Genomic DNA, 26,250 nt, shown 5'->3' on the forward strand with positions numbered 1-26,250 from the left:
GCTGAAGCAGGACAAGAGAGACAACGTTAACCTGAGTGGAATTCTAATAGCATCTCCAATAGATGACGTAAAATACATAACCACAAAGTGCTAGATGTATACATCAGCCGCTCATCTCTGAACTTAACTGTCGAAACTGAATTTAACTATCGAAACTGAACTTAACTGTCGAAACTGAATTTTGCTGTCGAAACTGAATTTTACTGTCGAAACTGAACGCACTAGAGGTGAGGCTACACGTCAGTCGACTGACTTTTTCATCTCTGGTCAGTCGATTTTGCAGCCGTTGGATACGAAATCAAGGGCCTGCAGTTCATCTTCAACCTCCATGCCCCTGAGCCACCAGCCACCACCGGCCAAACAGCCGCCCCCCGCCGCCCGCGACCGGCGGTGCGCCGCCCCACCCGCCCCGAAAACACTCCCCATCGCTGGTCCGCCGCCGCCCCGGCCATGCCTCTAGGCCCCCCCGTGCCGAGCTTTTTCTCCGGCGATCCCCACGCCACCGCCCCACCACCGCCGGGGACCACCGCCCCCACCCTGAACCCTAAGATAGATAGTGGGGTACTTCTCCGGCGAGCCCCCCTCCCCGCTGCGGCTGGTTCTTCCTTAAATCCGGCGAGCCCCCCCCCCTGAAAATTGAGCAGCATCGCAAGCAAGAGCAAGAGCGAGAGCAGCAGCACGAGCAAGATCAAGAGCAAGAGCAGACTAGGCAGGGGACCGAGAGCAAGAGCAGAGCAGCAGCGCGAGCGAGAGCTAAAGCAGCAGCAGCTCCTACTGATGTGGACGTCGCCGCTGAGGGAGCGACGCCGTTGAGGAAGTGGCTGGCGACGCCGCGGTGGATGGAGCCGCGCCGTGTCGGCTCGGAACTGAGCGCCGACAGCACCGTGAGATCGAATCAAGAAGAAAATGCGGCGATTAGTGTACAACCTCTTTGGTGGCGCCGATTAGGCTGCAGCTTCATCCGAGGAAACGGTGATGCTGATGCTCTTCCGGTGGTGCAGGTGAAGACGGCGGTGTGGGAATGGAGGTGGCGCGAAAGACGAGGGGAACGTCGGGGCAGCTCCTTGGAGGTGGAGGACGGGGTGGCTGAACCGGCGGGATGACTAGATCCACGACGGATCCTCATCCGGTACGGTGGATGAGGGACGTCGAGGTGTTGCTGTGGACGACGTCGTCGGGGAAGAGGCTCCGGCTGGGTGGCGGACGGAGGAGGGTGTGGGGCTTCGCTGGTTTTCCTGGCCTCGCTGTACGAATGGGTGGGCAGATGGGATGGGAGTGGGGAACCATGGCTTAGGGACGCGCTTGTCCGAAATGTGGGGTAAGTTATGAAAGTACCCCCACCGATTTGAGGCGGTTCTTTCGGTTCAGGGGTATCACGGGCATTTCACGTGTCGGGATTTCACAGGAGGTGGGAGTTTTCGCGCGCGTTGTAATTCTGGAATAGCAAGGCGCGGGTTGAGATGGAGGGAGTTGTCGGAGCACAACGAGATAAACATATATCTTAAATATTTCGGGCTAACAAGGCGCGGGTTGAAATTTCCGGACAAGCCTAACATGTACTGTACCAAATCAATTCGCACTACAAATGTCATTCAAAACTTTGAATCCATGTTATGTTCAATTAAAATATTTCGCTACGTGTATAATGCATGCAACCTAGTACTCAAATGAACGTTTTAGTGCATTCCAAACGTATATACTACCGCTTCAATATGAACTAAATTTGAATTTGTTTCTCTATTTGAATAAGATCTACAATAATGATTGTGGTGAAGTCAAAGCGTTTGAATTTGTTTCTCTGTTTTAATGAGATCTACAATCGTCATTATTGTCAAGTTAAACCATCGTTTGTGTATTATCTTCACAGCACACCACATGATTAGTCTCGAGTTACATATGAACTATGTGTACTATATGAACTCGAACTCGATTTTTTGAATCCACTTTATGTTGATTTCAAATCATAGTACATTTCAAGCTCTAGCTAGATCTTCACAAACTAAACCATGTCTCATATGTATAATGTGTTTATCACATTATGTATGGTGCCCCGCCCCCTATGCCTACAAGAATTTAGATGTGAGTTGCAAACACCACACATTACCACAAATTGAAATAAAATGTGAGAATGTTCGATATATAGTATTGTTTAGATTGTTCGATATTTAGTTGTAAGCTGCAAATGCCACACATTATCACAAATTCAAATAAAATGTGAGATTGTTCGATGTATACTATGGTTTAGATTGTTCGACATTTAGCTGTGAGTTGCAAACGCCATGCATTACCACATTATGGTATAACATGAGCAAAACCACAACACGCGTATCACCGCTATATTCATGCATGCATATGTTTAAAACACTATGATCTCCTATTCAAATATATGAATCCGCTTTCATATCAAATTATGATCTTTGTTAGTCTCTTACACCCACACAATCCTCTAACCTTTGTAGCTACCACTAACTTTCTCTCGTGCATGCACACGCCCTCCTCGCCCTCCCCCTCCCTCAGCATTCTATCCATCGCGCACATTCATTTTTTCTTTAGGTCGTTCTCCCACAGTCTCCACAACTCCTTTCCGACACACACTGATCGATAAACCTCTCCAGCGATGGCTGCCTACAACATACACACGCACCTTCAATCTCCTCCTTTATGTGTCCTTGCCTCGTGTCTCTCACACGGTCCCACACACATGTAAACTCTCGCCCCTCTTTTCATCGATCTCACAACCGCACACTCCTCCCCCTATCTAGCTAGTAGCTGGGCCTCTCGCACCACCTCCTAGCTCCATTCTCTCTGTCTATCCGTCTCGCCGGGCCTTATTTTCCTCTAACAAATGGACGTACACCGACCGATCTCCCGCTATACATATAGCTAGCTAGGTCCTTATAACTCGTTTTTCCCCACGTGTCGATCGATCTACCTCATTAGTTATGTCTCTCCCTTCCTCCGACAAACAACAACTGATCTACCGACTAGTTAGGTTTGCTTACCAAACACATGGTTCCCCTTCATCATCCATGGATGTGTCCCGACAGATCTATCACACACAGGCACACACAGAAACACATCCCCGCTCTTATTGATAATATTGCAGTTCCACCCTCGGTTTGTCTAGTAGGCCTCTCCCACCATCTTCGAGAAGCAACTCCATCACCCATCCAGCACTCTACCCCTCTCCCTCCCTCCCTCTCTCCTCTCTCTCTCTGTCCCATCCTATTTCCCGTCCTTAAGTTATGTATGGATGTCGACCGATCTCCCTCAAGACATAGCTGGGTCTCTCCTTCTCAACACATATACGAGTCGTTCTGCCTCTATAGTGAGGCCTCTGCCTACCCCCCCCCACCCCCTCGCACACACACACACACCGATACATCGAGCGCTCTAGTCATGTCTCCCTGCCACACACAAACTTGACCCGTGCCCTCTGACGTTCCGGTAGCTAGGTCAGTCGCCCTATATCTTTGACTTGCACACACACACAATTTTGATGGCTCTCTTCATTGATCTCGCACCCACCCACTTGATCCTCTCTTCGACTCTATCGATATCTATGACCCCTCCCTCTCTTCTCGTGGATCGCCCGACCCTCTATATATGATATGGATAGGCCTCCATTTCACACACATTGCATGCAAAATTTTGTTTGAGATGTCATCGACACATATTCCCACAAATACATTCACGAAATCAACCTCCCCCCCCAAAACAAAAAACACTCATGAACGCACAAGCCATTTGTCTAGGTTTGTATCTCTCACACACACCCACGTAGGTGGGGGACGTGCACGAACAGAATAGGTGCACGCACGGTGCACGTACTCCCGTCTCTTTCCGAACCACACCCGCGCGGGTACATGGTGGAGCTCATTTCTGTAGGAAAAAGACAGCCCACGTGGTAACTTGACACGTGTACTGGTTGTCCACTAGATGGAGGGAGGATCGTCTACCATGGGTGAACAAACAAATTGCGACTTGACGCGTTATGTTAAAAAAGAGGCAAACCATGTGGGGCCTACCTTAGAGGCAAGGCTCTATACACTAGAGTACTTTTGATGTGTCCTGTCAACTCGCAGAACGAGGAGAAGCTTGCTTAGTACGCCGTCTCCCCCGCCCACGGGCGCGGTGGCTCGCAGGATGAGGTGAAGCTTGCTTACTACGCCTTACGCCCGCTCCCTCACCCACGCACGCGGCGGCTCGCAGGACGAGGAGAAAATTTTACTCCCTCCGTTTAGGTGTGTAAGTCATCTTACGTTTTGCACCGCGACCAAGGCGGAGAGGAAAACGAGAAAACTTGATGTCTTTTTGCTAATTAATAGCACTGCATGCAATGAACTAACCACTGCATGTCATGTTTGGCAGTCTCAAGTCATTGAAAGCATGCACGGCCCACATCTCTTATTGGTTAATATGTCACGAAACAAGAAACGAGGAGGGAGTACGGTGCCTAAGTGTTTTGAGATTATTTGGTTTTCGTAAGGTGACTTACACACCTAGACGGAGGGAGTACTAGTACTCCCTCCGTTTACTCCTCGTCCCTACTACCTTGGTTAGAGAGATTATCATATTGTTTGGAATATATATCCTTTAGTAGATTTCAATATGAACTACTAATACATACTCCAAACACTGATGTATATAGACGTATTTTAGAGTGTAGATTCACTCATTTTGCTCCGTATGTAGTCCATATTGAAACGGACGTAATAGTACGCACTCTCCCTCGCCACATGGTGGACGTGCAGCAATTCATTCGGTCTCATATAGCCAGAACGATATATACTGCAGTACCATTATTGCTCGACTTCCCGAAGAGGCGAAGAGCCAATCGCAAGGTTAATAGTTTGGAGATGCCAAGCGCAAGGTTTATAGGAGAACGAGTAGTAGGTGCCGCGTCATTTATAAATAAAGTTTTTTTCTTCAGTGGCACGTACGCAATATAAATAGGTTCATATGGAGAGAAAAGGAAACCGCTCCACTATATACATAGGCAGGACGAGCCTACACGGTTGCTCGCTGGGGTTGCTTTCTTCAGTTTTCACACTCTCTCGCACAAAACCACTGTGGCAACATCTCTAACATCCCGGCGGATCACGTCCGCCGGGGGAAGGGGTGGATGCTTAGTGTAGATGCGGTCGCCGTCGCCGACGGCGAAAACCCACTGTCGACACGTCCCGATCAGGGGTCCCCGCCATTCTCTCTCACAAAGCCGGTGAGGTTGCCTTCGTCCATTGCTCACTGCCGCGACGTGGGTAGTTGCCTCCTCCCGCCACCCTCCTCTAGGTTGAGCTACGTCCCGACATCCCTCAGGTACAACTCCCTTTACAGCCGGCTTGCACCACTGCTCCAGCTGCCCACATCTCTCCATGTGGATATTTCTCTACTTCTTTGCCCCGCACATACCTCTATTGGCTTCTACGTACTGTATTTGTGATGAGTTAATTTCTCATCAACTAGTCCCAGTAATCTTATTCTAATCACACTTCTTCAATTTCTTTGCCACAGGGATGCTCATCTCGATTTTGGTGAAACTGCACAAAATGATCCGATGGTCGAAGGGTTCCAAACTTCATTTCTTAGGAAGCGCTGACGTTGCCAGCAAATTAAAGCCTGGTTAGGGTTTACGGTTCAAGGGCTAGGGACTGCATGGATCGTTTCTTTCTTTAGCTATCTCTGTTTCAATGGCTAGGGAGTGCATGAGTAGTAGTAGTACTGTACGCCTTACGCCCGCTCCCTCGCCCACGCGCGCGGTGGCTCGCAGGACGAGGAGAAAATTTTACTACTCCCTCCATTTACTCCTCGTCCCTACTACCTTGGTTAAAGAGATTATCATATTGTTTGGAATATATATGTCCTTTAGTAGATTTCAATATGAACTACTAGTACATACTCCAAATACTGATGTATATAGACGTATTTTAGAGTGTAGATTCACTCATTTTGCTCCGTATGTAGCATAAAGTTGAGACACTTATTTTGGAACTGAGGGAGTACATATTTGCTATGATCTATCAATCATTGAGATGCAATAGCATGCATGTTAATCTCCTTTGTATTTGATGAAATGTTGCAACGGGCAACCTTGGATGCAAGATACATGTAACAGAAGCTGGAAGCTTCATAGCATTGTACTATCTCGCTAATAAATTATAGTACGTACTATACAAGTACTTCCTCCGTTCCTAAATATAAGTCTTTGTAGAGATTTCACCACGAACCACATACGGATGTATATAGATGCATTTTAAGTGTAATTTCATTCATTTTGTTCCCTATGTAGTCCACCTAGTGGAATCTCTACAAAGACTTATATTTAGGAATGGAGGGAGTACTATGTAAAGAGTTAGGTGTCGCACGGTGTCTAGAAAATATGGTGATAGTGTGAGGTGGGCCATGTAATCGCTGAGCCTGCGTGTTTTCACTTCTCTTGCACTCCTCCGTCGTAAGAATGGATAAAATTGTAATCTAGTAGTACCTCCTTTCGCCGAAAGCGTGGGACATCCAGCAGTCCTACCACCTTAGTAATAATGACCAATGAGCCGTCAAATCACATAGACCCAGCAGTAAGTTGAACGGACGAAGCAACCATCACTCTTGAATCCGCTTCTCCCTTCAACGCAGGCGCGAGTGAGAGGTCGTGTCCGCTCTGCCCGGGCATGAATGCGGCACCGATTCTTTGGAGCGGCCCTCACCGTTTCGGGCGGGAAGCACACGCGGGCGATGGAGGGGCTTTGGGTGGGCCAGGCTGGTCAGGAGCGGGCGTGGCAGCTGTCCGCCTGTCCCTACCGGACGCCCAGAAACGAGAGGATGCATTGAATCTCGCGGCTAAAATCGTACACTACACACCATCTCTCTGTAGGAGTAGGTCGATCTGTCGCTCTCTCTAACACACACATGCTGTTAAACACACACACGCACACTGTCGTGGAATTGTCACGGCAGATGTCCTCGCGCAAGGACTTAGTCGTGGAGCCATCGCAGCTAGGAAGCTTAAAGGGGTTAAACGGGACAAGGAACACGAGGGTTATACTGGTTCGGCCCCTTATGGTGAAGGTAAAAGCCTACGTCCAGTTGAGGTGGTATTGATTAGGGTTTCGATGACCAGGGAGCTTAATTGCTATGCCTGGCTCTCGACGAGATCTTACTTGTCCTGAACCGCCACCGGGTCATCCCTTTATATAGAGAGGTTGACGCCCAGCGGCTCTCAGAGTCCCGGCTGGCTCATAACAGTGTCCGCCTCGGACTCTTATTTATTCTTGCCTTACACTACAAGTTTTACCCTAACGGCGGCTAATGCTACGGGCCTTAAGCCATCTCCGGGTCTTGGGCCCGTTATTGACCCGCCGTCTTCATCTTTGGTACTGGGCTTCGCGTAGTAACCATCATGGGTAACCCGGCCCCTCCTGGGCGGGTGACTCCAACGGTTATATCCTCAACATTAGGCCCCAGATTGATTTGAGCCGGCTCATGTCAATCTTCAATCCTTTCGATAGAAAATCTTCCGACTTACAATTGTGTGAAGGCTATGACCCATCGTGATGTCATCTTCTGGATTCCGGGTAACCCGCCGTGACATCATCTTCCATTAAGTTAATTTTTTTTATTCTGTCGTATCTCTAACGGATCTTATCTTTAATGGTCATCCCGAAAATCGAGGCGCCTTTGTGGTGAGATAATCACGCCGTGGCCTCCTCGTTTCTCGCGCCCACTTATGAGCCTCTCTTTATAAATAGCCCGGCCCGATGAGTCTCCAGTCACTCGTCGCCTCCATCTTCTTCTTCCTCTCGCCACTGCGCTCCTGCTCGAGCTCCACCCCCGCCGCCGCCGTGGGTCTTCTTGTCTTCACCAACTCAGGCCGCTGCATCAACCTGACGTGACCAGATAAACGGCGGCGACCTCCGCAACTCTCCAGCACCCGTAAGCCCTTGTTACTCCATAGAATAGATCTGCATTAGGGTTCTTGCTGTTCTTCCTGTGTTCGTCGCCGTTCATCGCGAGCTCTTGGTAGATTTCATTATTACCACCTTTTCTTGATCTTTAGACTATACAAAACTGCTGCGGTAGCTGTTTCACTCCCATTCCCAATGTACATAGATCCACTTTCATTGCATAAAGGCTCCGTTCAAACCCTCGAACTTTTTCTGTGTCTGTGCTAGGTCTAGAAACTTTTCCTTTTAGCCAACCGTTTGATCCAAAATAATTACTGCGATCTGTGAAACTTGTTTTCACCACACTTAGTGAAAAATTGCCTCTGCTGAGCTATGGCGGCTTACGTTTCCGGCTCAAAAGAAGCCATGCGCCGTAAATTTTCCGGCTCATTTATGATAAAGCTGTAGACAATTTGAATTACTCACGATACCTTCAGCGGCTTAGATAACCCGATGTATTTAAACATATGTCATTAGGCCCCTCTCATAAGCTGCCATTGGAATATTAAACTGTAAACGTCTGCCGGCTTATAATTGAACCGGACATTTTCCTTTTGTCATAGGCTTCATCTTTCACAATGCCTCCCAAAGCTCCCAAGGCACCCATCACGTGCAACTGGATGAGGTCCAACGTCACCGACGACACCTTAGCTGATTTCGTAAAGACGGGCTAACTTGCCCAAGAAAGAGATCATGTCTTATCGTGCCCCTGATCCGTCGGAGGAGAGACCTCAACCCAGAGATGGTGAGGTGGTTATATTTGCTGATCACATGAGCCGGGGCTTCGCACCGCCCGGCTCAAAATTCTTTAGGGAGGTTCTGAACTTCTTTGATCTGCGGCCACAAGACATAGGACCCAATTCCGTGTCAAATATATGCAACTTCCAAGTATTCTGCAAAGTCTATCTTGGAGAAGAGCCCAGCCTACTGCTTTTTAGGGAGCTGTTCTATCTAAACCGCCAGAACGAGTGCGCCAATGGGCCGAGCTTGGAACTGGGTGGAATCTCCATTCAACGACGGAGGGATTGCCTTTTTCCTTACGCTGAGCCACCAAGCCACCCAAAGGACTGGAACCAGACGTGGTTCTACTGCCAGGACACTTCTCCGGCTGACGAGAGCCCTCTGCCCGGCTTTCGTGCCGTGCGTCTGGAACCAAACCACCCTCTGCCAGACAAACTATCTCAGGCGGAGCGTCAACCTCTGATCCCCACCATCAACAAGATCAAGGCTCTCCTGGGAAACGGCCTCAACGGCATTGATCTGGTCCGGGTTTGGATATCCTGGCGGGTGATCCCTTTGAGCCGCCGCCCCGACTTAATGTGTGCTTATACGGGCCGGAAGGATGACCCTCTGCGGCACAGTCCCAATGATCTTCCTGAGGATGTTGTGGACGACATGACCAAGTCTCTCCTGAATGAGAGCTTAGCCGACTGTGGGAGGACCGGCTTGAACCCCTTCTGCCAAGCTAACCCGGCTCTGGCGGTAAGTCACTGACCTGAACACCTTGGTTTTCCTTTGAATAATTTCCCTCTGAACTTTAAGAAATCTTTGTTGTATATTTCAGGCTAATGACAAGTTCTGGAAGGTCAAATATGACCATGAGGCGGCCAAAAAAGCCAGGAAGGCTAAGAAAGCCGCCAGGAGAGCCGCCCCTCGCAAGAAGGGAAGCAGGCCTACTGCCTCAGAGCTGCTTCAGCTAAGCGATAGCTCCGAGTCAGAGGTAACCCCTGAATCTGTAGGCTCTTGTTTTTGTTTCCGCTTTTCTGCTGTCTTTTGGCCACCTTATTAACTTGATTATCCACAGGATGATACCGGAGCAAGTAACTCGGTGACTGAAGAGGTAATGACACTTTCCTCCAACTCGGAGCCCTTGCCAAGGCTGAAAGTCCGAAGAGTAACCCGGAAAGTAAGATTTTCACATCCTTTAGCTTATCAAGATCCTCAATTTCTTTTGAAGCAACAGATTCATGAGAGCCGGCGGCACACCCGGACCAACAAAGATGCAGACCTCTCCTCCGGCTTACCTGAAGCGTCGAGGAAGCGCCGGACCGAGGTTATCTCCAACTTATATCCTTTTCATCCTTTGGCGGGTGTTATACGTCAACCACTCAATTCTTCTGATTAAAACTATCAGGAAACTTCGCCTTCCTCTGGTGACTCTATGCAATCGAACCTGCCGGCTTTCAAGACCGTACCCGGGTAATGATGATCATTTCTTGTTGTGCTTATCTTTACTCATACTTGTGTACTAACCTTTTGTTCTTTCAGTGCCCAGGCAAAGCTCAGCAAGAGGGCGAAGAAGAATAAACCGGTCGAAGAGCCGGTCTTGACTGAGCCGGAGGTTTCAGCTCAAGAGCCGCCAGCTGCCTCTGCTCCTGAAGCCACCGCTCCAACCGACGAGCCAGCCATGGAGACTTCCACCAACCCGGACATCTCCAGCCCGGCTCAGCCGGCCGATGACCCGGACGTGGTAATCACCCGGACGGAGTTTGTCGAGCCGGGGAGACCCACCGCGCTGGCTAAGTGCTCTGCCAAGGAAGAGTTGCTAGAGCGCCGCAGGGCCAAGCTGGACATCACCAACTACGCCAACCTAAGCATTGGAGATATCATCTCTGGTTATGTCAATCAGGTGCACAGCAGCCGGGACTTGGAGATTGACATGGTGAAGCAGATACAGCAGAAGTCTGAGGTACCACTCTATTGCTTACCACATAGTCATCTTTACCATACTAGCCCCCAAGTCTACTACTTATGATAGAATATGTTGTAGACTTAACGTCCGGCTTACTTCCATGAACCGGTAATTTGTAGATAGAAACTTTCGACATGCATTAGCCCCCAAGTGCCAAGTGTCTTTGCTTGGAAAGTGCTTGGGACTTTAAAATTGCATAATAATTATTCATACTATAACCCGGAAATTGTACAGGCTGCTTGCAAGAAATTTGAGGCCGACATCTCTGAGCTGAAGACCCGCCTGAAGACTCAGAAAACTGAGACCCGGAAGGCCAACGCCAAATTTGAATCCAGTATTGCTGCTCAAGAGAAGCTGAAGAAGAAGTTTGAAGCTGAAAGGAAGACTTGGGCCAAAGAGAAGGCTGCTCTGGTAAGCCGGGCCGAACAGGCGGAGAAGGCTCTGACGGAGAGAACCACCGAACTCTCCGGCTTAAAGCGCCATGTGTCACAGATGGTCGCCGCAATCTTCGGTAAGTCATTCTGCAAGCTTTGAACAAGTTTACATTCCTTATGTCTCATAACTCCAATCATTGCTAGCGGCTTACCTTACTTTGTTAAACAGGTCCCAGAAGCGTCAACATCAATCAGAATGTGCTGACCAAGCTGAAGGCCGTGTACACCTTGGTGGAGCAACTCTACACCAGGTCACAACGCACCTTGGCCGTTGTGGCCCTATCCAATGAGGTTCCGACTCACCTGGCGGACGTACTTCGCCGGCTTGCCGTTCTTCCTCAGCGTTTCCAAGAGCTGCGACGGGCTTCCGCAAGAGCCGGAGCCATAGCTGCTCTGAGCCGGGCCAAGGCTTTCCTTCTAGAGCTAGACCCGGCTGACATTGCACTTGGATACCCCAGCCTGAAGGAAGACGGCACCCCCTTCGACCAAAAAGACTTTGTTGCCTGTGTGAAGATCGTGCGCCCGGTGGCCACCCTGATTGGGAATGACACCGATCTGACCAAGTACCAGCCGGGCTACTACGCAGAGAATCAGAGGATCCCCACTCCGTGTTATGAAGCCATCAGCTTGGTCCCGCCGACTCGTAAGCACACCTTTGCCCCAGAAATTGACCCAGCCGGGTTAATTGACAAGGAGGCTCAATTTGAAGCTTTCAGCGGCATTGACTGGAAATCGTCAACCTTCCAGGTCATAGGAACAGCCGGAGGAGCGGAGAGGGATGAGCCGGAAGCTTCGACCCGGCAAGCATCTTGACTCTTTAGGCGGCCCATGATTATGCTTGTTAAACAATGCTTCACCCTTTTGGACTCGGGGAGTCTTGTAATAGAGTAGGACCAACACTTTAACTTTGTCATGCCATCGTGCACGTGTTGAATGCTTAACTCCAGTGAAGTTGCTGCCTTATATTCCTCCGGGTCATAATTGATCATTTATTTTCCTTAAGCTCGAATAGCTGTCTTTAACCATCCTGCATAGAAAAACAAATCACAAGTCTCTAGGCGGCTTACCGCACTGAGAATCATAATCTCATACATATAACCCGGAATATGAATCTAAGTCACCATAATAGCATATTTACAGGCCTTCAAGTATACTTTCGGTCTATGTAACCCGGATAATGAGGTTGGTACCTCAATTCCGGTTTATCAGTGTCAAGAATACTTACTATATGTTATCAGCATTGTGAATCAAAATTAAGTCGGCAAAAGAGAGAGCCGCCCTTGCACACCGCTGATGTGACCAACAGAACTTGTTGTAAGTCAGAAAATCAAAAACTTAAGGGCTTCCGGTTCGAATACAACCAGAGAACCGTCCCAAAGGGGTTAAGCTAAGATTCGAATGCGATCATATAGCCCCCAGTGGCTTTGGCGATGCCAATCAAGAGGGTACCGACAGCCATGTTCTCTTTGGTTCGAATACGACCCATGTTTGAACAGGAAGCCCCCAAATGACCTTAAGAGTTGTTTAACGACGCTGATTCGAATACGATCCACGTCGGTTCCCAAAGGGGGTTGAGCTATGATTCAAATATGATCAAAGAAAACTCCCCAATGAGCTCGGCACTTTGCCAATCAAGTGGGTATCGACAGCTATGTTCTCTTTGGTTCGAATACGACCTATGTTTGAACAGGAAGCCCCCAAGTGATTATATTACGTACAGCTAGATTCGAATACGATCATAAGCCGGATCCACCTCCAAGTGACCATGTGATGCTGTAATGGAAACAACACTTTTACCTTTGGAGGAGAAAAGGACAGAGGTCCTGCTTTATTATTTAACATAATGTATACATAGCTATAGAAATATGTACATTATGAGAGCCGGTGGCTCAAGTGTAATAAGGCCGAAGCTGAGCTATATTCCATGGCCGACGGGTCTCCTCCTCCGACTTACGTGAATCTTTATGTTCCCGAACGTCAATAAGGTAGTATGACCCATTGTGCAAGTTCTTGCTGACCACAAATGGCCCTTCCCAAGGCGGGGATAGCTTGTGTGCATCTGTTTGATCTTGGATGAGCCGGAGCACCAGATCACCTTCCTGGAAGACCCAGGACTTAACCCGGCGACTGTGATAACGGCGCAGGTCTTGTTGGTAAATCACTGAGCGAGCTGCTGCCACATCACGCTGTTCGTCCAACAAGTCAAGAGCATCTTGGCGCGCCTGTTCATTATCCGCCTCCACATAAGCCGCCACTCGAGGCGAGTCATGACGGATGTCACTGGGGAGGACTGCTTCCGCTCCATAAACCATGAAGAAAGGCGTGTAACCCGTAGACCTGTTAGGAGTAGTATTGATGCTCCATAACACGGAGGGTAACTCCTCCACCCAACAACCCGGCATCCGTTGCAAAGGGACTAAAAGCCGGGGCTTAATGCCTTTCAAGATCTCCTGATTAGCCCTCTCAGTTTGACCATTGGATTGAGGATGAGCCACTGATGAAACATCAAGTCGAATATGCTCTCGTTGACAAAACTCGTCCATAGCACCCTTAGATAGATTGGTGCCATTGTCAGTTATAATGCTGTGTGGAAAGCCAAAGCGAAATATCACCCTTTTCATGAACTGAACCGTCGTGGCTGCGTCACACTTACTAACTGGCTCTGCTTCAACCCACTTTGTGAACTTGTCAACTGCCACCAAGAGGTGGGTCTTTTTATCCTTGGACCTTTTAAAAGGCCCAACCATGTCAAGCCCCCAGACCGCAAATGGCCAAGTAATTGGAATCATCCTCAGCTCCTGAGCCGGCACATGAGCCCGTCGCGAGAACCTCTGGCAACCATCACATTTATTGACCAAGTTCTCCGCATCAGCATGAGCCGTCAGCCAATAAAAACCATGACGAAAAGCCTTGGCCACAAGGGATTTTGAGCCGGCATGATGGCCACAATCCTCTTCGTGAATCTCACATAAAATTTATTGACCCTCCTCAGGGGAGACACAACGCTGGAACGTTCCGGTAACACTGCGGCGATGCAGCTCACCATTGATGACGACCATTGACTTAGACCGCCGGGTTATCTGTCTGGCCAGAGTTTCATCCTCAGGCAAATCTCCCCGGGTCATGTAAGCCAAGTAGGGCACTGTCCAGTCTGGGGTGACGTGAAGAGCCGCCACCAACTGTGCCTCCGGGTCAGGGACAGCCAAGTCTTCCTCTGTAGGTACCTTAACAGAAGGTTTATGCAAGATGTCCAGGAAAGTATTAGGCGGCACCGGTTTTCGCTGAGAGCCTAGTCGGCTTAATGCATCAGCCGCCTCGTTCTTCCTGCGATCGATGTGCTCTACTTGGTAACCCTGAAAGTGTCCAGCAATGGCATCAACTTCACGGCGATAAGCCGCCATGAGAGGGTCCTTGGAATCCAACTTGCCTGATACTTGTTGAGCCACTAAGTCTGAGTCGCCGAAGCACCTTACCCGGCTCAAGCTCATCTCCTTAGCCATCCGAAGACCATGGAGCAAGGCCTCGTACTCAGCCGCATTGTTAGTGCAAGGAAACGTCAACCGTAGCACATAATGAAACTTGTCACCTTTAGGGGAAGCCAATAAAACTCCAGCCCCCGAGCCCTCCAATTGCCTGGACCCATCGAAGTGAATAGTCCAATATGTATTATCTGGCTTTTCCTCGGGCACTTGTAGCTCTGTCCAATCGTTGATGAAATCCACCAAAGCTTGAGATTTAACAGCAGTGCGTGCTACATATTTCAGACCATGAGGCCCAAGTTCTATAGCCCACTTAGCCACTCTCCCGGTGGCCTCTCTGTTTTGGATGATATCTCCAAGGGGGGCAGAACTAACCACAGTGATAGGGTGACCCTGAAAATAGTGCTTAAGCTTCCGGCTTGCCATGAATACACCATAAACAAGCTTCTGCCAATGTGGATACCGCTGTTTGGACTCTATGAGCACTTCGCTGACGTAGTAAACCGGCCGCTGAACCGGATACTCTTTACCCTCTTCCTTGCGCTCCACCACCACAGCCACGCTGACGGCTCATGTGTTAGCAGCTACGTACAGTAATAAGGGCTCCTTATCAACCGGAGCGGCAAGGACTGGGGGCTCAGCCAGCTGTCTCTTCAGATCCTCAAAAGCAATGTTAGCAGCATCATTCCAGACAAAGTCATCAGTTTTCTTCATCAACTGGTACAATGGCATGGCCTTCTCACCCAAACGGCTTATAAACCGGCTTAAAGCAGCAATACGACCCGCCAGGCGCTGGACGTCGTTTATACACGCCGGCTTAGCCAGAGAGGTGATTGCCTTGATCTTCTCCGGGTTAGCTTCAATGCCTCTATGAGAAACCAGAAAACCCAAGAGCTTGCCTGCAGGAACACCAAAAACACACTTTGCCGGGTTAAGCATCGTCTTGTAGACCCGGAGATTATCAAAGGTTTCCCTCAGGTCATCTATCAAGGTTTCCTTCTCCCTGGACTTAACCACAATATCATCCACATAGGCATGAACATTGCGCCCAATCTGGTTATGAAGACAGTTCTGCACGCAACGCTGATAAGTTGCCTGTGCACTCTTGAGTCCAAAAGGCATAAACACATAACAGAAGGCTCCAAAGGGAGTGATGAACGCCGTCTTCTCCTGGTCAATAACTGCCATTTTAATCTGATGATATCTGGAGTAAGCATCCAAGAAACTTAAGCGCTCGCAACCCGCCGTAGCATCAATGATTTGATCAATACGGGGAAGGGCAAAAGGATCAGCCGGACACGCCTTGTTTAAGTCCGTGTAGTCCACACACATCCGCCAGGTGCCATTCTTCTTGAGCACGAGCACCGGGTTAGCTAACCACTCTGGGTGAAAGACTTCAACAATAAACCCGGCCGCTAAGAGCCGGGCCACCTCTTCACCAATGGCTTTCTGCCTCTCCTCATTAAACCGCCGAAGGAATTGCCTGACCGGCTTAAATTTCGGATCAACATTGAGAGTGTGCTCAGCGAGTTCTCTAGGTACACCCGGCATGTCAGAAGGTTTCCATGCAAAGATATCCCTGTTCTCACGGATGAACTCGATGAGCGCGCTTTCCTATTTCAGATCCAAATTAGCACTGATGCTAAACTGCCGAGATGAGTCACCTGGAAGGAAATCAACAAGTTTAGTCTCATCAGCCGACTTAAATTTCATTGCCGGCTCATGCTCCGTAGTCGGCTTTTTCAGAGAGGTCATATCTGTTGGGTCAACATTGTCCTTGTAAAACTTCAACTCCTCTGTTGCACAAACAGATTCTGCATAAGCCGCATCGCCTTCCTCACACTCCAAGGCCACCTTCCGGCTGCCATGAACCGTGATGGTACCATTGTGACCCGGCATCTTGAGCTGCAAATACACGTAACACGGCTGTGCCATGAACTTGGCGTAAGCCGGCCGCCCAAATATGGCATGATACGGACTTCGTATCTTGACCACCTCAAAGGTTAATTTTTCCACCCTGTAGTTGTACTCGTCTCCAAAGGCCACTTCCAATTCGATCTTGCCAACGGGATAAGCCGACTTACCAGGCACCATGCCATGGAAAACAGTATTGGACTGGCTGAGGTTCTTATCAATCAACCCCATTCGACTGAAAGTCTCATAATAGAGGATGTTGATGCTGCTGCCTCCATCCATGAGCACCTTAGTGAACTTATATCCTCCCACCTGAGGAGCCACCACCAGGGCCAAGTGACCCGGATTGTCAACCCGGGGAGGGTGATCTTCCCTACTCCACACAATAGGCTACTCAGACCATCTTAAATAGCATGGAACCGCCGGCTCAACAGTATTCACAGCTCTCTTATGAAGCTTCTGATCTCGCTTACACAGACTGGTGGTAAATACGTGATACTGTCCACTGTTAAGCTGCTTTGGATTGGTCTGATAACCCCCCTGTTGTTGTTGATGACCCTGGCCAGACTGCTGATTAAAGCCCCCTTGACCGTTCTGAGGATTAGGATTTGAGCCGCCGCCCGGGCCATGAAAACCTCCAGCGCCTGAGCCGCCGCCCGGGCCATTGTTGCCATTAAAGGCATTGGAATTCTTAAAGGCCTTCATGATTGCGCAATCCTTCCATAGATGAGTAGCTGGCTTCTCCCTAGAGCCATGCCTCGGACAAGGCTCGTTTAACAACTGCTCGAGCGTCGGGCCTGACCCGCCAGCTCGGGGAGGTGGCCTCCCTTTACGTCGCTGGTTGTTACCCTGTGAATTGGTATTGGCCACAAACTCCATGCTGCCATCCGCCTTACACTTGTTACCTCCTTAGTTTGCCGGGTTATGCTGAGGACCCTTGCCATTGCCGTTCTTCCTTCCCTTCCCTGTCCTTTCATCATCTGAAGCGGGGTCCTTGGTACTATCAGAGTCGGCGTATTTGACGAGAGCCGCCATCAGCGTACCCATATCATTGCAGTCGCGTTTGAGCCGCCCGAGTTTCATCTTCAGGGGCAGGAAGCGACAATTCTGCTCCAACATTAAGACTGCAGAGCCGGCATCCATCTTATCAGATGAATGTATTATCTCTTTGACCCGGCGAACCCAATGCGTCGTAGACTCACCCTCCTGCTGTTTACAGTTAGTCAAATCCACAATTGACATAGACTGCCTACAGGTATCTTTGAAGTTTTGGATGAACCGGGCTTTCAGCTCAGCCCAAGACCCGATGGAATTCGGTGGCAGCCCTTTCAACCAAGTGCGGGCAGTCCCATCTAACATCATGGTGAAGTACTTGGCCATCGCCGCTTCGCTGACCTCCAGCAATTCCATGGCCATCTCATAGCTCTCGATCCAGGCTCCGGGTTATAAATCAGCCGTGTAATTAGGCACCTTCCTAGGCCCTTTGAAGTCCTTGGGTAGACGTTCATTGCGGAGAGCCGGCACTAAACAAGGGACACCTCCAGTCCTCATAGGGATACCCACGTCGACGGAAGTCGTCGGACAAGCCGGGGGTGTCTGGTAAGCCATCAACTGAGGCACCTGCTCCGCCTCTTGCCATGCTCTGTCTTGGTCTGTTGCGTGAAAGGCTCTGTTATGAGCCGGGCCATGGCCAGGGGGCAAGTCATGGCGTCGGACATTACTCGAGACGGTCGCTGAAACCATGTGTCTGCTATAACTCGGGCTCCGGCCTGGACGAGGGGTTGAATGGATCATGTCCCGGCTGTAAGAGTACGCCTCTTGCTGCGCCAGAGCTGTCTGAAGGAGCTCCCTGACCCGACGGGTTTCAACCGCCGTTGGAGAATCGCCATCAATTGGAAGAGTCGCCAGCCGCGCCGCCGCGGCAACCATGTTTTCCAGCGGGTTGGCATAATGACCCGGTGGTATTGGCACGTACTGAGGCGGGGCAGGGTTCACCCGGGGAGGTCCCATCACTTGGGGCTGAATTGGTGTCCCAGCCCCGGGCACTATGATCTCCGGCGGGTTACTAGACCCTGCACCCGGCGTGTTGAAGAGATTCTGAGGATCGTAAACCGGAGGGAGTCGAGATTGGGCCTTTTGATGCCTCCTTCTCATGACCTCATTGGACGCGTTCTGATCCATCGTGAGCCGGAAGGACTGCGCCTGAATCAACTGAGTCTGGGTGTCGAGAGCCGCCCTCTCCGCAGCCATCCTGATCCCTTCCGCCACCAGATCCTCCTTGGCTTTCACTAGATCTAACTTTAACTGCGCCACCTCCGCGTCATGCTGAGCTTGATCCGCCGGGTCAACTGTGGCGGTCAACAGGGCCGTCATCTTGTCCGTGAGATCCATCAGCACCTGAGCCGGCGAGGGTACCGGGTTTCCTGACCCAGCGGCAGGGTTTTGAACAGGCTGTGCACCGGCCATGAAGATTCCAACCCGGCTCAGCGGCTCAAAAGGGTCCGGAATACTGTCACCATCGGAACAACCCCTGAGCCTGCCATCTTGAAGTTGATACAACGAGTTTGACTCATATGTGGACGACTCGCCGTCAGAGCCGGCGGCCGTCTCATCACCAGATCCAGACCCTGCAGAGAGTCCTCCATGAACACATCCCACAAAAGCGTGCTTCAAGGCAGGTAGAGCCCGGGCGGGTCATGCACGCTGAGCCGTCTCGATGAGATCGGCGCAGAGATCCGGCTCAGGGCCCGGCTCATCAATCTTGCCAATGAAGACATGAATTCCGCCGAAGGGGACCCGGTACCCGTACTCAATTGAGCCGGCGTCGGGGCCCCAGTTTGCATCGTCGATGTAGAGCTTGCCGCGGCGACTCTTGGTCATCCGGCCCACAGCGTATCCCTTGAGCCCTTCGAAGCTGCCCTTCAAGAACTCAAATCCACCGTGCGCTGGCCCCACGGTGGGCGCCAACTGTCGTGGAATTGTCACGGCAGATGTCCTCGCGCAAGGACTTGGTCGTGGAGCCATCGCAGCTAGGAAGCTTAAAGGGGTTAAATGGGACAAGGAACACGAGGGTTATACTGGTTCGGCCCCTTACGGTGAAGGTAAAAGCCTACGTCCAGTTGAGGTGGTATTGATTAGGGTTTCGATGACCAGGGAGCTTAATTGCTATGCCTGGCTCTCGACGAGATCTTACTTGTCCTGAACCGCCGCTGGGTCATCCCTTTATATAGAGAGGTTGACGCCCAGCGGCTCTCAGAGTCCCGGCCGGCTCATAACAGTGTCCGCCTCGGACTCTTATTTATTCTTGCCTTACACTACAAGTTTTACCCTAACGGCGGCTAATGCTACGGGCCTTAAGCCATCTCCGGGTCTTGGGCCCGTTATTGACCCGCCGTCTTCATCTTTGGTACTGGGCTTCGCGTAGTAACCATCATGGGTAACCCGGACCCTCCTGGGCGGGTGACTCCAACGGTTATATCCTCAACACACACGCACACACAGGTTCATAGAGTAGGAAAATCGTGCGAGTGCGAAGCCACAGGAAGTGGGATACAAATGGAGTACGTACAAGAAGAGAAGAGGTGACGAATATTCCATCAAACCTGGACTGAGGAGTAGTACTCCCTTCGTCTAGGTGTTAAGTCATCCTACGGAAATCAGATATTCCCAAAATGTTTAGGCGTCATCCATTAACTTCGCATCTCAATCCCCTCCTGGCCTCGTTGCTAGCGAGCGTTGTTACTTAAGAAGCGTTTGGATCCTTAGCAAGAACAGCTTATAGCATAGCCGGGCAAGGTTAGGCGTTTGGAACTGTTAAAATATGTTAGCTTTTGTGTGCCAGCTAGCTTGGGTGGGCTAGAAAAACCTTGCTAGCTCAGGAGAGCCAGATCGGCTCGCTTCTGACGGCAAACTTCGCGTAGTATTAACATAGACTAGTAACATATGCATGTTGTACTAGTCCAAGTTACTCACCACTATGACCAGCCTAAGCAATGTAACCAAACACTCCTTAATTACTCTGCCTTGTTATCTCCCTCGGAAACCCAATGCATGGAGCGCAACTACGCGTTGATCAGTCAAGAAATCAAAGTCGGCTTGCATACGAGTTAATACGTGGCCCTGCATGGTAGCTAAAACGGCATCTCTTAGTTGTTTGGATTAATTGTTGCGTTTAGAGACAGAAATCAGGGCTTTGATTGGAGGAATGACCGGTCAAGTTTCTCCTTCTCCTCCAATCTGCTTGCACCTTGGTCCCGCTGCACCTTCTAACGTGACTTATTACACCTAGACGGAGGGAGTTGTACGAGATACGGTGGCACACTGACTTAGGTCGAATACAAGTGCCCAAAATTGTGTGCATGTTATAATAAGGATTCACTTAAAATAGTACGTGAGCGAACAGAGGGATCAATTGGACAGTGTTCCTGAGCAGTAGCGAGATGTGTGAGGTAAGATACACCGCCGGCGCTTTTAATTTTTCTTATTAATTTGTTTGTTTCACCCTCTGACTGCTGGGACCCAACGTACTACGTGGAGAGAGGTAAGGTGACTAAGGCTGCATTATTTCTGCACCACTGTGGATAGTCTTACCACCAAAGCCACATGACACGATTATGATTTAAATCCCAATGACTCCCACACACACAAAAAAACACGGCATGCTTGTCACACGAATGCATGAATGTATAAAAGGTTATTTTCCTCTCGTTGAACATAACGGGAGGGTTGTGTAGCTGGTTAGCCTGTTCGCTCATCAAACTTGAGGTCTCGGGTTCGATAACTACACTTGAGCATAATTCGTGCGAGGAGGATTCTTTGACTGGTCAAAATGGATGGATACGGAGTTATATGATCTCATAGTGACCGTATAATCACCTCATCACGTATAAGCTGTAGCCTCGGCGCTTGTTTTCTAGGGTTTGCACTCTTCACACTCTCTCCAGTATATATACACGCTGGAGCCTCAGCGCTTGTAGTTGATCTCTTCACACTCTCTCACCCTCTCCAGATCTAAACAAGACTTCGTTGGCCTCTCTCTCTCCCCTCACTACTGGTCTACTTGTAGTTGCTCTCTTCACACATTCTCACCCTCTCCAGATCTAAACAAGACTTCGCTGACCTCTCTCTCTCCCCTCACTGCTGGTCAAAGAGCCGGCATGATCCGTCCGTCGGGAAGGGAAGGAGGCCGGGAGGAACCACTGCTGGTCAAATCCACTATCGGTGCAGCTGTTCACTTTCACCCAGCGGCAGCGCGGGAGGGCCTCCGACCCCTTCTTCTTCTCCGCCGTACATAGTGTGGGTCGAACGGCCTCCGGTCGCCCACCGAACCACACCCCAAGAACCTTAAGGTATAATTTACTTATTCCACATGCATTGCTCTAGCTGCATGTGGGCTTTTTCCGCTTCTGCACTCGAATCTAGGTGTTGGATCAAACAGGAAAGTAGTGGGGAAAGTTGTATACCATGAATCTAGGACGTGGTTCAAAGAGGAAGGGAATGGGGGAAAGTAGTGGGAAAAGTTGTATAGCATGAATCTAGGACGTGGTTCAAAAAGGAAAGGAAGGGGGAAAGTAGTGGGGAAAGTTGTATCGCATGAATCTAAGACGTGGTTCAAAGAGGACAGGAATGGGGGAAAGTAGCGGGGAAAGTTGTATAGAATAAATCTAGGACGTGGTTCACAGAGGAAAGGAAGTGGGGAAAGTACTAGTACAGACTGGCTATCCAGCAGCTACGTTGGTCGAAAAGGGAAAACAATGACAAACGCAGTACGCACATCTGTAATGAACTGATCTTCTGTTTTGGGGGACAAGGCTGTAGAGTTTGAGCAGGACTAGATTTGTTGCCCTCACATAGGGAAAGGTGTCTAAAGATAACAAAACTGGGACCAACACAAATATGCTCCTTGGTTGTTTGTTCTTTGTTGCAACAGACTGTGCATCACCCTAGTACATCGGTAGGTGCACATGGTGCTGGTGCGTCCACTGTCCCGTGCAACTCTTTAGCTGTTGTTAATCTAAGGCCCTGTTTGGTTAAAAACTCCCTAATCCCTACCTGCTTGGTTCCAGGGACTAAACATGGACTAGAGGTTATTAAATGACATGCTAAAAGACCATGTTACCCCTAGTAGTGAACTAATAGAGACAAGGTGCGATACGTGGCAGGGGCAACTGTTGGAAAAAGTCCCAAAAACACTCTCCCTCGGGGTCTTCTTTCTTTAGTCCCAAATGCCAACTTTTAGTCCCTAAAAGTCCCTCCTGTTTGGTTTAGATGGGACTAACACGGAGGTTTTTTAGTCCCTCTACCTAAATGTCCCTGTAAACAAACACCCTCTAATAATGCCGATGGAAAATTGATGCAATGCCACAGTTAAAAGCAAATTACATGTTTAACAAATTTTATTGTTAATATAATCTCTCTGTTAATATAAATCAATGCCACCATTTGAGAAATGCTACTGTCTTGCTTTCTTTCCCATTTAGATAAGGTAGATGCTTCTTTTTGTTGGCTTCTCTGTCATCCACCGTTATTGACCACTAGTTGTTTCCTTTGCACCTATGTGTAAACAGGTTTATCTACTTCACCTCGTTGCCATTGTGACCTTATGTCGCACTGCTCCAAACACTTTTGTTTTAAGAGTGTTTTGTGCAGTTCAACCAAAATGTCACACCGACAACGTTGCTTGATTGCTTGATCTTAGTGGAACTGCACAAGAGGAGATCTTACTTCCTATCCGTGTTGGCAAATTTGGTTCAGATCATCTTATTGTGAGTTGTTTGAATTCCGCGTCATGAGAGGTCAGTACTAGCCTTCTTTCACATGATTCTGAAGTGTGCTTTCATATGTTATGCTACTTGTACGGTAATGTTGCTTGATTTTAGTGAACTGCACAAATGGAGACAAGACTTCCAATCTGTATGTGCACCGTAATATCCCATTGAGGTAAGATAAGGGTATTTCACAACTGTTGGCCTGTATTTTGCCACTTTTATCAGAAAATTAATGTCATTGTTTAGTGCTATACTTGTGCAACCTAATTGACATGCCAAATCTTACATTGAAGGCGAAGCTTGTCTGTTATTGAACCAAGTGATGAAGGGGAAGAACAAGCGGAAGAAAAACAAAAATCAACTCCTGGTGCTGTAATGAAGCACTGGTACTGTGATGACACAAGTAATGATATAGTTTTGCATCTTAATTTATTGCTATGGCTGGAACGAGCAATTGTTTTGCCACTGATTTGATGCCACTCTTAATGTAATATGTAATTATCTCTACTTGTGCCAACAGGGATCTTCTTTGAAGATACCATATATTTTAGTGGAACTGCACAAGAAGATGTTGGAAACATTAATCTAATCGAGGAGTATATAGTAAGCATGGCCACCACAGTAGATAGCAACAGATGGTTCCGGAGAAGTGCTTCATCTGTATGCTCTACACAATAAGCCTCCTGACAAAGGTTGGTACTCGCCCACTGATTTCATCCATATGATTGAGCTTTGTCATCTCTATTGGTGTTGTGCTACTGTTTAGATACTGTCATCAAAAAGTGGTATTGTCCTTGAGAAGTGCTTCATCTGTGTTGTTTTAAATATTTCCTTTCCTTTTTTTCGAGCAAACAGGGATGCTATCATTTAGTTATCCTCTTGTCTTTGCACAACAGGATCATCCTCCTCTGAAGAAGAATAGGAGTACGTGAAGTGACTAGTTCCGATTATGCCAGGATGAAGAAGCCCTGTCTATCTTCTCATCAGAAGGACCAGTTGAAGGATGGTTACATTACCCCCCACAAGACCAAACTAACTTCAGCTCAGAAGGACTGACAAATCTCCATTTTCTTGCTGTGATGCGCGAGTACAATGTTGTTCTAGGATTCTTTCCGGTGAGTTCCATTTTTGTAAAAGTGTGCTCTACATGGACCATGTAGGTGCCTGTTTAAACTGTCAATTCATAGTATAGTTTGCTTTATACTAATCACTTTTTTTGTATTTGTGCAAACAGGGGCGCTCAGCTTGATTTCAATGGGAACTGCACAAAATGTTCATGAATACATCGAATCATTCATTTCCACCACAAGAAAGGAGGTGCCGATAAGTTCAAGGCGTTGCAACATATAAGGGCAAAATCATACAAGCTACGCGCGAATTTGGTTGATTTTGGTGGAACTACACAAAAAGAACAGCTGGTTTATTTAGCACGAGGTGCCATGTCAATGTCTGAACTGATGGCAAACCCTGCCCATTCCACAATCATAGGCATTTGATATTTTGGAATAGGAAAACCTTGTCAAATTTTGCTCATTGATTTTAGCAAGAAGACATGCGTTTGATATTTTCGAATGGGACGCCCTTTGCTGTCAGCAGCGTCGATCCATTTTTTCTTTATTCTTTAGTTGTGAAGTAAATATTGGCTCTGACATGTGAATCGCTGAGATGCATAATCATCGATTGTTTTGAATGTTCTCTATGACTTGTGAATCGCTGTGATTGCAATGTCAACTGAAGTGCTCAAGTTCTCTAGCAAATTACTGTATCTCATGAGCTTGCTCAACCACAGAGCGCTCTTCAATCATCTTGTAATCATAGAATTGCTCCATGATGTACAGCTTAGTGCCAGCAACCGGAGGGTAGTAGCGGTGGCCTTACTTGGACCCGAGCGGCGGCGACCTACCGTGTTCTACTCTTCCTCGTTTTCTGTGTGGCGTGGCCTCGTTGGCAGCGGGGCGGGGCCTCGGTGGAGCCGGCGATGTCCTCTGTCTCGTTGTCGGCGGGCGGCGCCTCGGCGGAGCAGGGGAAAATCCTCGCCCTCGTTGCCGGCAGGGTGGGGCCTCGGCGGAGCCGGCGGTGTCTTCTGCCTCGTTGTTGGCGCCGCGGGGCCTCGGCGGAGCAGGGCCTCGTCGACGCCAGCGGAGCGGGGACTCGTCGGAGCCGGCATTGTCCTCTGCCTCATCCTCGGTCTCGCCAAACAGCGCCTCGGCCGCTTCATCACCCTCTTTGTAGGCGGCCGCAGCCTCCGCCACCCGCATGCGGTACCGCCAGCGCTTGAGGCGGCCCTCGTGTGCGGAGCCGTACGAGTTGAGCAGCGCCTCCTGCTCCGCTGCGATCTGCTCCTCTGCCTACAGCTGCTCCTGGAGGAGATGGTGGTTGTAGGCGGCGTCGGCCTACGCCTCCCAGAACTGCTCCTCACGCTTCTGCCTCACCGTGTCCATATATTGGGCACGGGCCTCGCCGATGGTCATGGTGCAATGCACCGGCGAGGATGGCGTGGAGGAGGGGGTTGGCGCCGGATCGTCGACTACCATGTTCTCCATTGGGACATCGTCGTCCTCCGGCTGCCTGCCGGCCAGCCAGTCGGCAGCAATGGCTGCCATCTCCTTGTGGTCTGTCGTCCGCCCGTCCCGAAGAGCGCTGGAGCGCGAGGAAGCCATGGTGGGCAGTAGTGGTGTGGACAGGAGAATAAGAACGAATGCGGATGACTGCGGCTATGGCCGGCGCAGTAGTTTATATAGCAATGGTGGGCGGCGAAGGGACAGACGTGTGGCGCCAGAGTAGCCGCCTCGTCAACCGCGTATCATTAATGTGGGCGGCAGAAGGACGGACGGACGGCACTTGTGTCGTTTGAAGGCGGAGCAATCGCATGCACCCGGAAGCGGGGCGGGCGGCGCTAACCGTTTCGGGAGAAAAGCGCGCGCAGGCGAGGGAGGCGGTCTGGGTGGGCCAGGGCGGTCAGACTCGTGCTCGGGTCGGTCCAGCAGCCGGACATGCTGGCTCGCGAGCTACCTCGCCAAGCTGAAC

The sequence above is a fragment of the Aegilops tauschii genome, chromosome 2 (assembly GCF_002575655.3).
Source record: "Aegilops tauschii subsp. strangulata cultivar AL8/78 chromosome 2, Aet v6.0, whole genome shotgun sequence".
NCBI classification, from domain to species: domain Eukaryota; kingdom Viridiplantae; phylum Streptophyta; class Magnoliopsida; order Poales; family Poaceae; genus Aegilops; species Aegilops tauschii.